Below are 13874 nucleotides of genomic sequence, written 5' to 3' on the forward strand. Positions count from 1 at the left end.
TGGGTAGTTTGGGTTCTCTGTTCTATTATCTATCAAATGAGATAATTATAGCCCCCTACTTGGGCTGTTGCAAAGATTAAGTGACATAAATCAAGTGCATAGCAGTGCTGAGGTATCATTTTTGCTCCATAAGCTTCAGGTATATAATTCATTTGTCCACTCATTCAACAAGTACTTACTGAACTCTTAGGGTCTTCCAGGTACTATTTTAAATCTAAGGATACTACCAGGCGTGATGGCTCACATCTGTAATCCCAGCACTCTGGGAGACTGAGACCGGCAGATTGCCTAAGTCCAGGAGTTTGAGACCAGCCTGGTCAACATGGCGAAACCCCGTCTGTACTGAAAATACACAAGTAGTTAGCCAGGTGTGGTGGTGCACACCTGTAGTCTCAGCTACTTGGTAGGCTGAGGCATGAGAATTGATTAAGTCTGGGGGGCAGAGTCTGCAGATTGCACCACTGCACTCCACCCTGGGCAAGAGGGTGACAGTCTGTCTCAGAAAATAAAATAAATAATAAACAAATAAAGTAAATAAAATAAAATCTGAGGATACAGTGACACATAAAAAAGACAAGATCCATACCTCTATAGAGTCAAATTCCAGTAGGAAGAGACAGGTAATAAATAAGTAAACATGTAAACCAGATAAAAACAAGTAAACACATGAACCACAAGGGTGTTCTGGTTTTGAGCTCTGAAGAAAAAGAAAACAGACTAAGGATACAGATAAGGGTTTGTGGGGGTGTTCTTTAGATAAGGACATTGGGGATTAATATTGGGACCAGGGTTACATGTATGAGTTACTCCTTGACACTTGAGTTCAAGTGGTGTCACATTTTTATTTTCATGGATTCAATAAGAAGAGTTTAAGCCCCCACCTGCCTGCCATGCTGTTGGGAAGTTGATTATTAGTAATTTTAGTTGTCTTCCCATTTTCGAGATTGTGCAGTACTATGGGGCTCACACCATCTCTCAGCCTTTGCATATCTCTGCTGCCCTTGCTCCTTATGACCACACGATGTCAGTGTCGGGGAACCAGTGTCCTAGTTGGTGCCTTGTCTAATTACCCCAAGGTCAGCCTGTCCAGCAATATGTTGGGGACAGTTAGGGGTAGAGAAGGTGTGGGGGGCAGGGGTCCTTCCATGGAGGGTGGCTCTGCAGTAGCTCCCTTTGGTCTGGGGAAATTTAGCACTTCTCCTGCAGGCTCCCAAACCTGGTGCTCAAGACTGTGCCCCTTTCAAGGTGTGGCCGTCTCAGTGGGACTGGTATGAGCAGGCTCAGTTCTCTGTCCCCAAGGAAAAATAAATCCTTTTTTTTCAAAATTCCTGGAAGTCTACTCGATTTTCCCTGTTCAACCCACAATCAGAATTAAGAACCTAAATGTGCATTTTCCATATAAAACATCTTGACCCCTAGAAACCCAAAGGCTTGACTAATTTCGCAAGGGAAGGGAATATTACTTTTTATTTCTTCCTGAGTTGTCTATAGCAGCAAATAATAAAATCAAGTTAAAACAAAATTAGTTAAATTTCTTAATAGCTCATTTTGTTATATTGTGTTCTCCATTATCACTGCTGGTTATTATTATTAATATTGTTAAAAATAAATGGCCAGGTGCAGTGACTTATGCCTGTAATCCTAGCCTTTTGGGAGGCTGAGGTAGGTGGATAGCTTTAGGCCAGGAGTTCAAGACAATACTGGGTAACATGGTGAAACCCTGTCTCTACAGAAAACTTAAAAAAAAAAACTAGCTGGGCTTGGGGGCACACCTGTAGTTCTAGCTACTTGGGAGGCTGAGGTGGGAAGATTGCTTGAGCCCAGGATTTTAAGGTTGCAGTGAGTTATGATTGCGGCACTATACTCCAGCCTGGGTGACAGAATGAGACCTTGCCTTTAAAAAAGTAAAATAAAGGAAGTAGAGACAATGATACAGAATACCAACTTGTCATCCAGCATGTGTGGCATTTAGGCAGCTGTTTAAGCAGGCAGAAGGCACATTAGTGGATCATTAAAATTCACTTTGGCTCTCAACTCTTCAGGCCAGAAACACAAATTTATCATGCATTCCAGCAAGATTAGACTGATCTGCAATAACTGCACTCAGAAAACACTGATTAATTTGATTTCTGGATTCATTAATTTCTGTAAGAAATCTAATGGCCAAGTGACTGAAATAGTCTAGCTAGCTATTCAAAACATTTGTCATCCTTCAACAAAGTCTACATGGGAAGCCAAAGTAAGATCTTAAACTATGTATAATGCAATAGAATAGTAGAAACTGGATAAAAGTAATGGGCAGGATAATCTAATCTAATATGCCCACCTTTTGCTGTGACATGCCTCTTACATGGGCAAAAATATATACATTCCTGGTAGAAACTTCTTCCCTAGTTAAGGACTAGAGGTCCTTTTGATTTTCCTTTATTGTGAGCAGAGGACTCATACAACCTCAGCATTGAATAGAACTTGAATGCTGTCTATTCCACAAGCATTTCCAACACTAAAGTGTTCTGTACTGTCTTGACATCTATCCTTGTGGTTTCAGATGTATCTTAGTTTCATCAGAGACAGACAGAGTTTGCATTTATGATCCTCTTTTCTGTTTTAGAATTATTTTTAACATGATGGTGGAAAACACAGTCTTTATTCAGTTATTTTGAAACAAGAGTCCAACGATCTTCCCCTACCCCCAGTCCTATGAGATTGAGCTTAATTATTCTGATAGCTATTTTATTTAATCCATCACCTGTGTCTTAAGCATGGATATTTTGTTAGGAAGTCTGGTTTATTAGAGAAGATAGGTTTGAGATGATCCCATATTATGAGTCATATTGTTTCTAGACCTCTATAGATCTTCCTCTCTCCAACACAGAATGAAGACAGAGCAGTCCAACCCAATTTAAACAACTCCTTTTATTTCTCAGAGACTCAAGGACTAGACCATTCTAAAGTAATGTGGATTATTTTAAATGTAGCATTAATTTTATGATATCATTATTACTTCTTGTATTATTTATGTATTTACATGCGTGTTTTATTCTTTATTTCTTTACCCACTTTACCAAACAGTCTACCTGTTTTGCCCTAATTTTTAGATATCTCTAAATCTGGCTAGTCAAAATGTATTTTAATACTCTTGAACTGAAAAGATTATAAATGTACCCTTCTTATGTTTGCTTACCATTTGAAATTGTTAACATCTGTGTTGACCAATGCTCTGAATGTTTGATTCAGGTAACTTGATCATTATTTCATAATTTTATAAAGCTAATTTGAAAGATACATATCTTACTTTTTAGTATGTTTTCCCTTCTTCCACCTCTCATTTTTAGAATAGTTATGAATTTATGGCTCTTTTTAAAGACTCAATTGGTATCAATTGCTGGCTGGTAGGTTTTCTCCTTATGCTTACCTGTCACTTCTTGGTATATGGGAGCTCCTTTCAACGTGTTTTTTTTTTTTTTTTGACAAATGGAAAGGAAGACTTTCTAGAAGAAAATGATGTTTATTTGGGAATAGGCATTACAATGGGAATATGTATGTTTGCCACAGTAAATTATGTGTATATTCAGGGATATAAAGGAAGACAAAGGTTTTTAAAGGAAAAATGAGGAGGATTATATAAGTGTTTTGAGATAATTATTCTTGACTACAAGGATTAATAACAAAGGTGGTGCCAGCCCAAGATTGGACAGAGAGTCGCTAGGCAGATATCCTCCCAGAAGCATTATTATTATTATTATTATTATCATTATTTTGAGATGGAGTTTCGCCCTTTTGCCCAGACTGGAGTGCAATGGTGCGATCTTAGCTCATGCAACCTCCACCTCCCGGGTTCAAGCAATTCTTCTGCCTCAGCCTCCTGAGTAGCTGGGATTACAGGCATGCACCACCATGCCCAGTTAATTTTGTATTTTTAGTAAGGATGGGATTTCTCCATGTTGGTCAGGCTGGTCTTGAACTCCTGACCTCAGGTGATCTGCTCGCCTCGGCCTCCCAAAGCGCTGGGATTACAGGCATGAGCCACTGTGCCTGGCCAGAAGCATTTTTTTTTTTTTTTTTTAAATGTGTAAGGTTGTGATGGCTTTTGTGCAGGCTGTGGTTTTGCAAAGTCTTTTGTGATATCAAGAATTCATGCACAAGAATCCCTCCTTCATAGCCTTCCTCAGCTCTCTTTGTCAGGGTTTTTAACACAAGTGACTCCATTTTGATTTTGACAATTTTCACAGTCCTCATGAATGGATTTGCTGCTATAAAAAGTGCTTGTGGGAGTGGGTTGACCCCTTTCTGCCTTCCATCATGTGGGGACATAACAAGAAGGTCCTCAATAGATGCCAGAACCTTAATCTTGGACTTTCTAGACTCCAGAACTGTGAGAAATAAATTTCTGTTCTTTATAAAGTACTGAATCTCAGGTATTCTGTTATAGCAGCACAAAACAGACTAAGCTTTTTTGTCTGTTTTTTTCTTAAATACTTGAATCATCTGTGAAGGTATTCTTTTTTTCTTGTTACAACAGTCTATTCCAGTCTTGCCTTGATTTTCTAATATTTGGCCCAACTTATCTGGTGATACCTTCTGTGACAAACCAGTATAAGAGACCCAAGTCTGATTATCGAGTAGATTGTTTCCCATGCTTCCCTTGCAGGCAGGGTGACATCAACAGCTGCTTGAAATGTTCTTATGACAATCAGAGTCTATTAGAGTCATGAGTTTATTCTGATTTTTTTTTTTCTTTTTAATTGAGACAGAGTCTCACTCTGTCACCCAGGCTGGAGTGGAGTGGTGCGATCTCGGCTCATTGCAACCTCCGCCTCCCAGGTTCAAGCGGTTCTCCTGCCTCAGCCTCCCAAGTAGCTGGGATTACAGGTGCCTACCAGGACACCCTGCTAGTTTTTTTTATTTTTAGTAGAGACTAAGTTTTTACATATTGACTGGTCTTGAACTCCTGCCCTCAAGAGATCTGCCTGCTTAGGCCTCCCAAAGTGTTGGGATTACAGGTGTGAGCCACCGCATCCAGCCTTATTCTGATGTTTTTATTTAACTTCAAATTCTTACTTACTTTAACTCTTTCAAGTTATTTTTCTTTTGTCAAAGCAACTATTGTTTACTTTAGTACAACATCCTTTCACAATCTTTGATAAGCCAATATTAGATATTCTCAGATCAAACCATTTGCTTATTGTATTCTTGTTTAAAACATTAGAAACTTGTTATTTCATTTTTAAAAACATAATTTTACTTTATCCAAGTATATTATAAAAGGACACCCATTTTGGGCTTTAGGGAGAACTGATATATTCTATAACATGGTAAAAATGCATAAGAATGCATGGGTATAGGAAATATTGTGTGTAGTATAATAAATATGTATCATTTTCTCTCCTCCTATTGTTTAAGAAACTTAAAATTGATTTTATAGAATATAGATCCAAACAGGGTTTCAGCATCATCTGAGCATAACAAAAATCTCTCTGAAAATTAAAGGAAAATATAACCTCATCCTTTGCATAGGTTAAAATATGACCTTCCCATATTCCCCAAATGCATTTTTTGTAATAATTTGCATGATTATATAAGCCAGAGATAAAACATGTGGCCATCTTTAAAAATTAAGGTCCAGACACAGCTTATTTCACCAGTAAACATTTTTCTATTTTAATTAGCAGCATCTAATAAGGAAATGTCCAAACTGAGAGATATTATGTTTTTTACTATATTATATCATATTATATTACATTATATACTTTTACTGCTATATTTTTGTATTTGAAACAAAACATTTAGTATAAAAGTTGCCAAACTTAAAATTATACAGATTAACTTAAGAAATCTCATGCAGAAACTTTACTAAAATGGGAACTGTGATAGATTCTTCCCCTTCTTGATTCTGAAGCATTGTCTCAAGGCAGAACTGGCTCAAAAGACTCCCTCTATGCTCATTTCTCCCACTAGAAACAATATGTGATGTAGTTCATTTTAGGTATCTTTTTTCCCTTCTTGATATGTTGCTTAATTCAGCCTGTCAAGATCTTACTTATCCCTGAAAGTGAAGTTTCTTGGAAAATCCATTCTGGAAAAATAAATAAATAAATAAAAAGCCGTGGCTTTAGACATGTTTTAACTCATGGTGGTAGTTTACTTTCCTCAAATAGAGTCCTTCTTACTTCAGTATACTTGAAAACCACAGATCATTCTGGAGTAAACAAAGTTCATAGTTTTTTTTTTTTAATATCTTCACAGACAAATCACACATTTAACCAGAAGCTGATAAGATTTATAATTTTTCAACTTCTTACAGGTGTAATTCACATATTTATTCTGGTCAAAACACGCTCTTCAAAAAATAAGTTTCACAATGCGATCCCACCTTACTCCTGCAAGAGTGGCCATAATAAAAATATCAAAAAATAATAGATGTTGGTGTGGATACAGTGAACAGGGAACACATGTATATTACTGGTGGGAATGTAAACTAGTATGTACAACCACTATGGAAAACAGTGTGGTGATTCCTTAAAGAACCACCATTTGATTCATCAATTCCACTACTAGGTATCTACCCAGAGGAAAAGAAGTCATTATACAAAAAAGATACTTCCACATGCATGTTTATAGCAGCACAATTTGCAATTGCAAAAACGTGGCACCAACCCAAATGCCCATCAATCAACAAGTGGATAAAGAAACTCTGTGATATATATATATATGTCACACACACATATATACATATACATATACATATATATATATGATGAAATACTGCTCAGCCATAAAAATGAATGAGTTAATGGCATTTGCAGAGATCTGGATGAGATTGGAGACTATTATTCTAAGTGAGGTAACTCAGGAATGGAAAATCAAACATCGTATTTCTCACTTATAAGTGGAAGGTAAGCTATGAGGATGCAAGGCCTAAGAATGACACAATGATCTTTGGGAACTCAGAGGGACAGGGAGGGAAGGGAACGAGGGAAAAAAGACTACAAATAGGTTGCAGTTTATACTACTTGGGTGATGGGTGCACCAAAATCTCACAAATCACTGCTAAAGAACTTACTCATGTAACAAAACACCACTGGTGCCCCAATAATCTATGGAAATAAGCAAAAATAAGTTTCAAAAATAAGTTTCTTATGCTTATGAATGGAAATTTCATGTCCCCAATTGAGTATTTTATAACATTTGCTTAGAGGACATCTGTTCAAGCAAATATATTTTGGAAACACTGTCACATAATTTTGAGGTCAGAATACATCTCCTGTCCCCTTACTCCCCACTTCTGGAAGACATTCTTTTCCACCATGGATGGAAAGATTAAACATTTACATTTCAAACAGAATATCATAGTTCAAATTATCAATTTACAACCAGCAAAGGAATAAATACTTACAATTTCAATGTTTTGACTTGTTTCCAGTCTTTTATTTGCCATTCCTTTAGAGATGGTTGGTGAATTTGGAGAATATACCTATCTCCATTGTCACCCTCTTTCATGTCCAAAATCTTGTCTTCTATCCAATTTCTTTGCTAAATTAAGATTCCTCATTATTTCAGATCTTCTCCATTTTAAAGTTGACATTTTACATGCCAACTTTATGTAAAATGTGCAGGAACATTTTACATAAAGTAGAAACTATTACTTCTTTAATTTGATAGAATTTGTTTTTAAAATTTATAGAACATGACGGATGTGGTAGCTCACACCTATAATCCCAGCACTTTGGGAGGCCGAGGCGAGTGGATCACCTGATGTCAGGAGTTTGAGACCAGCCTGGCCAATATGGTGAAACTCTGTCTCTACTAAAAATATATTTTAAAAAATTAGCTTGGCATGGTTGTGCATGCCTGTAGTCTCAGCTCCTCTGGAGGCTGAGGCAGGAGAATCCCATGAACCTGGGAGGTGGAGGTTGCAGTGAGCAGAGGTTGCACCATTGCACTCCAGCCTGGGCAACAAGAGCGAAGCTCTGTCTCAAAAAAAAAAAAAAAACAAAAAAAACCAAAAAATTATGTCTTTTTTTCTTTGTATCATTTTGGTTTTCATTCTTTCATTTTTCTCTTTTTGCTATGTATAGACACATGCATAGCCCAGGAAATTTTTACCGTAAAGAGTTAGGCAATCAGCATAGGAGCTAATATCATAAAGAAAAATACAACATCTGCAATAATAAAATTTCATGCAGCTATCAAAAATGATTTAAACTAATTTTAATAATGTGAGAAAATTCTAATAATATAATGGTTACAAATACCAGAAAACAAAATAATTTACATAGTATGATTCCAACTATGTTTTAAAATTAAAATGTACATAAGAGGGAAAAGACTGGATCAAAATGGTAATAGTGGTGAGAGTTTAGGTCACATACTCTCTTCTTTATATTTTTTCTTAACTTCCAAATCAAGTTATGTTTACAATGAGTACATATTCCTTTTATAAACAGTGAAGAGGAAACATCAAAAATGTTCAGCAACATTGAAAAATAGACCCAAGCAAATAAAAGCTGTCAGAAGTGAAAATGAAATTTATGAGCATAAAGTAGTAGCGAAAGGAAGATTGAAGCAATTCTATGCTGACATACGGAGAATTCAGAGAAGAGTTGAAGAGACTCAATTTAGTAAAAATCCTTCATTTGATTTATAGAGAATCGTGTCTTGAGACTGTAAATTTTATCCTTCCAGCATCCACATCAGGACTGTGCTGAGAAGCAAGGAAAAAAAAAAAAAAAAAAAAGAAAGAAAGAAAGAAAGAGAGAGAGAGACAGTTCCCGAGTTGCTGCAGTCAATCATTCCTCCCCTGACAGAGCTTCGTAATGGCTTACTCCTCCATTCCAGCTGAGCTGGCTCATCCCAATTACATCAGCGCCAACACATGCAGGAAAATAAAACCGTAGGCGTTTGAGTTACTCATAGGGAGCTAAGGCTAAATAAAGAGGTGACAGGGTATAGGCGGTGGTGATGGCATGAATCCTAAGCACTGGCTTTCAAGGCATACATACTTATGCTTCTCAGAGTATCTTTAAACCAGGGGTGTGACTGTGAACAGACAGAATCAAAAGACAGGAGTCCTAACAAGGGGAAAATAAGGTGAGGTGACAACACTCTATGTAATCACCAACTTCTTATGCATGCAGTGTACCAGCCTATATAATCACCAGCCTCTTGTATATTCGGTGTCTTGTATTTACAGCAGCATCTCAAAAACAAGCTTGCCATCTTCCATCTGATTTCCCTTTTTCTTCCTTACTTCAGCTAACCGTATCTCCATTGCCCCAATTCCCAGTGCTTCCTTTCTCCCCATCTCAATTATCTCCCATATGCAATTAGTCAACCAATCTTGAAGATACTAGGTATACATTTCACAAATCCATTCTTTCATTTCTGTTTCATTGCCACTATCCTAGCATAGAATCTCATTGACTCTCATATGGGCTCCTGAAATTATCTCTTAAATGTTTATACTTGAATCTATTTTATATGCTCAGTTGGTCAGAATGCTATTCCTGATTTTTAAAAACATATGAACTTCTCTTTCTTTTAGTCAAAGTGGCATTCTTGTATGACTTTTTTATTATATACTGTGTTTGTGCAATTGTTCCATTCTTCACTGTATTGTAAGCTCCCTGAGGGTAAGGACATATTGAGTTTATCTTTCAGAACTTCACAATGCTGCATGTATATTCAGAAGTCATAAAATGCTTGTTCCATTTCATAATGGGCCCTTGGTATATAACATAGCATCCCTTCTCCTCTTCTCTGAGTAAGAAGAAGCTCCTTCCAAAAGTATGCCTTAGGTAAAAGAAATGGAATTGATGTGTCCTCTTTGAACCATAAAATCTACCTCTGTAGCCTCTGTTTCTCCCCAAATCACCAATTAGTGATGGAAATACATTAATTCCCAGTCCATCCAAAACAGGCTGAGCTTATCATCCTTCTTTCATAATTGCCTGTTTGCTGGTAGGTGTTAGTACCTCCATTTTTGTTGGGAATTGGTGCCTAAGAACTGTTTTCTACTAGGCACAAGTAGATGTCCCTCATGTACTTTGATAGATGCAAGTTCCTGACTGCACCCAACTCTGAGACGACTGCTGTCACACTGTCACTGCCACCCAGAATGCTCTGCTTACTTTCCTGGAAGCAATTTGCTCTGTTACTAGGAGTCTGTGTTCTTCAAGCTTTCTCCCATTCTACCATTGCCAGTGCTTTGATATTCTGCTACAGAGTGCGGCCTCTCTGCCCTTGCTCCAACTAGGTTTGGGGATGAATGCAAGATTTCAAAGGGGAAATCTTGCTGATCTCACAATGTCTCTGAAAGCTCTCAGCTCTTTCAAGCAGTCTATCTCAGAAGAAATTTCTCATGTTTTAGGATTTCTCTTCTGAGTTTCTCAAACTCGGCTTGCAACATTTCTCTCAAGGGAAAGGCTGAAATCTTGATCTTTTCTCTAGGTCAGTAGGTTGGGGTATCTAAAAGAATACTTCAAGCAGACTCATTTTGACATTTAAGCATTAATTACCCAGCCAGACTGTTAAATACAATGAACTTTATGATGGTGAGGGGTTTGTTCTTCTAATCCTTTTCGACTAGCTGCTAACTTGGCTGCAGACTTCCAAGGTTTATAAACAAGTAAGCCTCAAATATACAGTCATGACTATCCACCTTTTATTTCTTCCTGAAATACAGACATAATAAAACTCACACATTTTACCTAGCAAATTTCAGGTTATACTAACGAGAGGGAGCTAAATAGAAAAAAACAACATTCTAACTCAGATTGGACAAAAATCAACTTAAAGTTTACTTGAAGACGGCAGAATACTAAAACTGTGAGGATAATAGGAATACCTAAAACAGGGGAAAAACTTCAAAAACAAATAAGAAATAACTACACACAAAAATTAAAAATAAATATAATAAATTAAAAAGCTTAATAGCATGCTTTAGTCTGTTGTGGCTACTATAAGAAAATACAATAAACTGAGTAGCATATAAACAACAGAAATTTATTTCTTATAGTTCTGGAGACTGGGAAGTCCAAAATCAAGATGCTGGCAGATCCAGCATCTGGTAAGGGTCTGCCCTCTGGTTCACAGATGATGCTTTTTCTGTCTGTCTTCACATGGTAGAAGGGCTGCGGACTCTCTCTTAGGCCTCTCTTATAAGGACATTAATCCCTTTAATTCTCATGATCTAATCTCTAGTCACCTCCCAAAGGTGCCACCTTGTAATATCATCACCTTGTCTGTTAAGATTTCAACATATGAGTTTTAGGGCAACACAAACAATCAGACCATAGCACGACTTCAACAAAGAGCAAAGCTACAAAAGCCAAACCCTAGAGGGAATCTCCACAGTGTAGTGAACACTCAGCAGATTGACTTTTCAGCACTGCTTGAAGGAGCAGCCACATAGATTCAAATAGAATTATGCTGTACTTTACTAATCCTTGCTCCTTGATTCACAGCTAACTGACCCAGCATTATGCACTCCATCTAAACTAGGTCAATTGCCGTCTTTTCTCTAGACCAATTGTTCTCAACTGCAGGCATCCCCTCCACCACCCACCCCAGGGGGGACATTTACCAATGCCTGGAGACACTTTTTAGCGTCACAACTGGCACCTAGTAGACGGACATCAGGGATGCTATTAATCATCTTACAATGCACATGATAGTACCTTACAACAAATAATTAGCCTATCCAAAATGTGAATATTGCCGAGGTTGGTAAACCTCAACATTTGATTGATCCCTGATGTGATCGTTAAACAGACTATTTCTTACTTGGGTATCTATAGTTAAGAATTGGTGAAAGATATTCTCCTAGCATGTGATGAAGGGTGAGATGGGGAAGCTTTAAGTTTTATCACTTGTTTTTCTTTCTTTCTTTTTTTTAAGTTTTACTTATTTTTTAAGTTAGAGAGAAGATATTGCCTAGAATTCGTAAAAGCACTGCAATGATACAGGTTGTAATTCCAGGTAAATTGTTTGGTAAAGAGAAAGTTGGGTTTCTTATTTTTTTCTTAGTAATAATTATTTATTTCTTAGTTAGTAATAAACTTATTCTATGCCTTTTTCTCTACAGTACTCAATATAAGAGACTGTGTTGAAGCATTAATGTAACAATATTGTTAGTCAAGATGAATCCCTCAATCTGGAGTCCTGTAATATAGAACAAGCTATTTCTGTTGTGAAGACTCTACAATTCATGCTTCTTCATATGGTGCATAATGGAAAAAGATGCAAAGTTAATTTAGGATGACCTTCTACCTTGCCAATGATACTACATCAGACAAACTCCAGGAATGTGTAGAAATATTTTCACAGGGATGTGGTGAAATTTTGTTTTTTGTTTTATTTTCCAAAATACCAGTACTCATTATCAGAACATCTTTCTGTGTCTGTGGTAGAACAGGGTTCTGGAGTGTTCCCCCAAAAAGGCACCAGTGAACATACACCATCAGAGCCACCAGTAAAGCAAAATAAAGGGGAGTGAAAGCATATAAGATTATTTGCAAAAAGGAATTTTTCAGGTAAGATACAAAAGGGTAAGAGTATACATATTTTTCAGAGATATCTTAAAAATTAGTTTTTTAGAGGGTTTTTAATTTTTAAAAATAATTATAAAAATTGTGTCATTTGTAAATTATTTACATATACATGCTGCTGTCAAATGTACTTTTCACCTGTGGAGGAACAACTGATACCAACACGAAGTTAGTAGCAATAGTAAGCGAAAATAGAAAATTGTCACATGGTAGTGTTATTAAGGGGTCTCACCATAACACCATGTCATTAATTTTAGTATGGATTTTAATATTTAATATGCATACAAATTAGCTTTAACTATGATTTTCTGCTTTTGATTTAGGTGTGATTAAACAGAAAGGGGGAAGAAACATAGTGTGGATCCAGTGTAGATACACATCATCACCACAGCGGAAAGTTAAAAAGGGGTTTAATGATGTAGAAAAGGGCATTCAGGTCAGTGCATGCTGACCGGGCTTGTCAGCAGTTTGTCTGAAAGTAACAAGGAGGATTTAAAGTCCCGGAGACTCATGTCCACTTAAGAGTCATGCCTGTCAAGAACATCATTGTTATGGAAAGGGCACCTGTACAGCCAAGTCGCAGTCCATAGTGCCTGGTTTGGTGATTTGTTCAGCTCAGTCAGGACAAAGTGGAGGGGGCAGAGAAGGCTTCTGTGACAGGAAAAAGGACTAAAATGCTTAGGAGAAGCTGGGTGGTACCTGGGGCCTCTTAAGAATGATTTGAGGAGGTAAATATACCTCTGGGACAGATTAAGCACTGGCAAATGCTTATAGATCATTAGGGCTGTTGAATATTTCCATAAATTTTGTTTCTGTTTAATTTAATACCCCAGAAGGTGGTCAGGAGGGGATATTCAGAGACTCCTGAAAAAACCAGAAGCAAGTCTTGAATATTTTGTTCAACTCGAATGGGTTGGAGAAGAGCCAAACAAATCACTATTCTCATGGTATGGATGGCAGTTGAGTTGTATATAGGAACTTTCCCAGTGTACATTTCAAACATTACAGTAATTCAGAGCTTATTGCAGACATGTTATCAAAGTTAACAAGAACTATTAGAAAGAATAGAGGTAGGCTGGGCACGGTAGCTCATGCTTGTAAATCCAGCATTTTGGGAGGCTGAGGTGGGCGGATCACCTGAGATCAGGGGTTTGAGACAAGTCTGGCCAACATGGTGAAACCACATCTCTACTAAAAATACAAAAATTAGCTGGGCAAGGTGGTGGGCACCTGTAATCCCAGCTACTTGGGAGACTGAGGCAGGAGAGCCGCTTGAACCTGGGAGGCAGAGGTTGCAGTGAGCCGAGATTATGCCACTGCACTCCA

This window comes from Macaca fascicularis, chromosome 14, assembly GCF_037993035.2.
Source record: "Macaca fascicularis isolate 582-1 chromosome 14, T2T-MFA8v1.1".
In the NCBI taxonomy this organism is placed as follows: domain Eukaryota; kingdom Metazoa; phylum Chordata; class Mammalia; order Primates; family Cercopithecidae; genus Macaca; species Macaca fascicularis.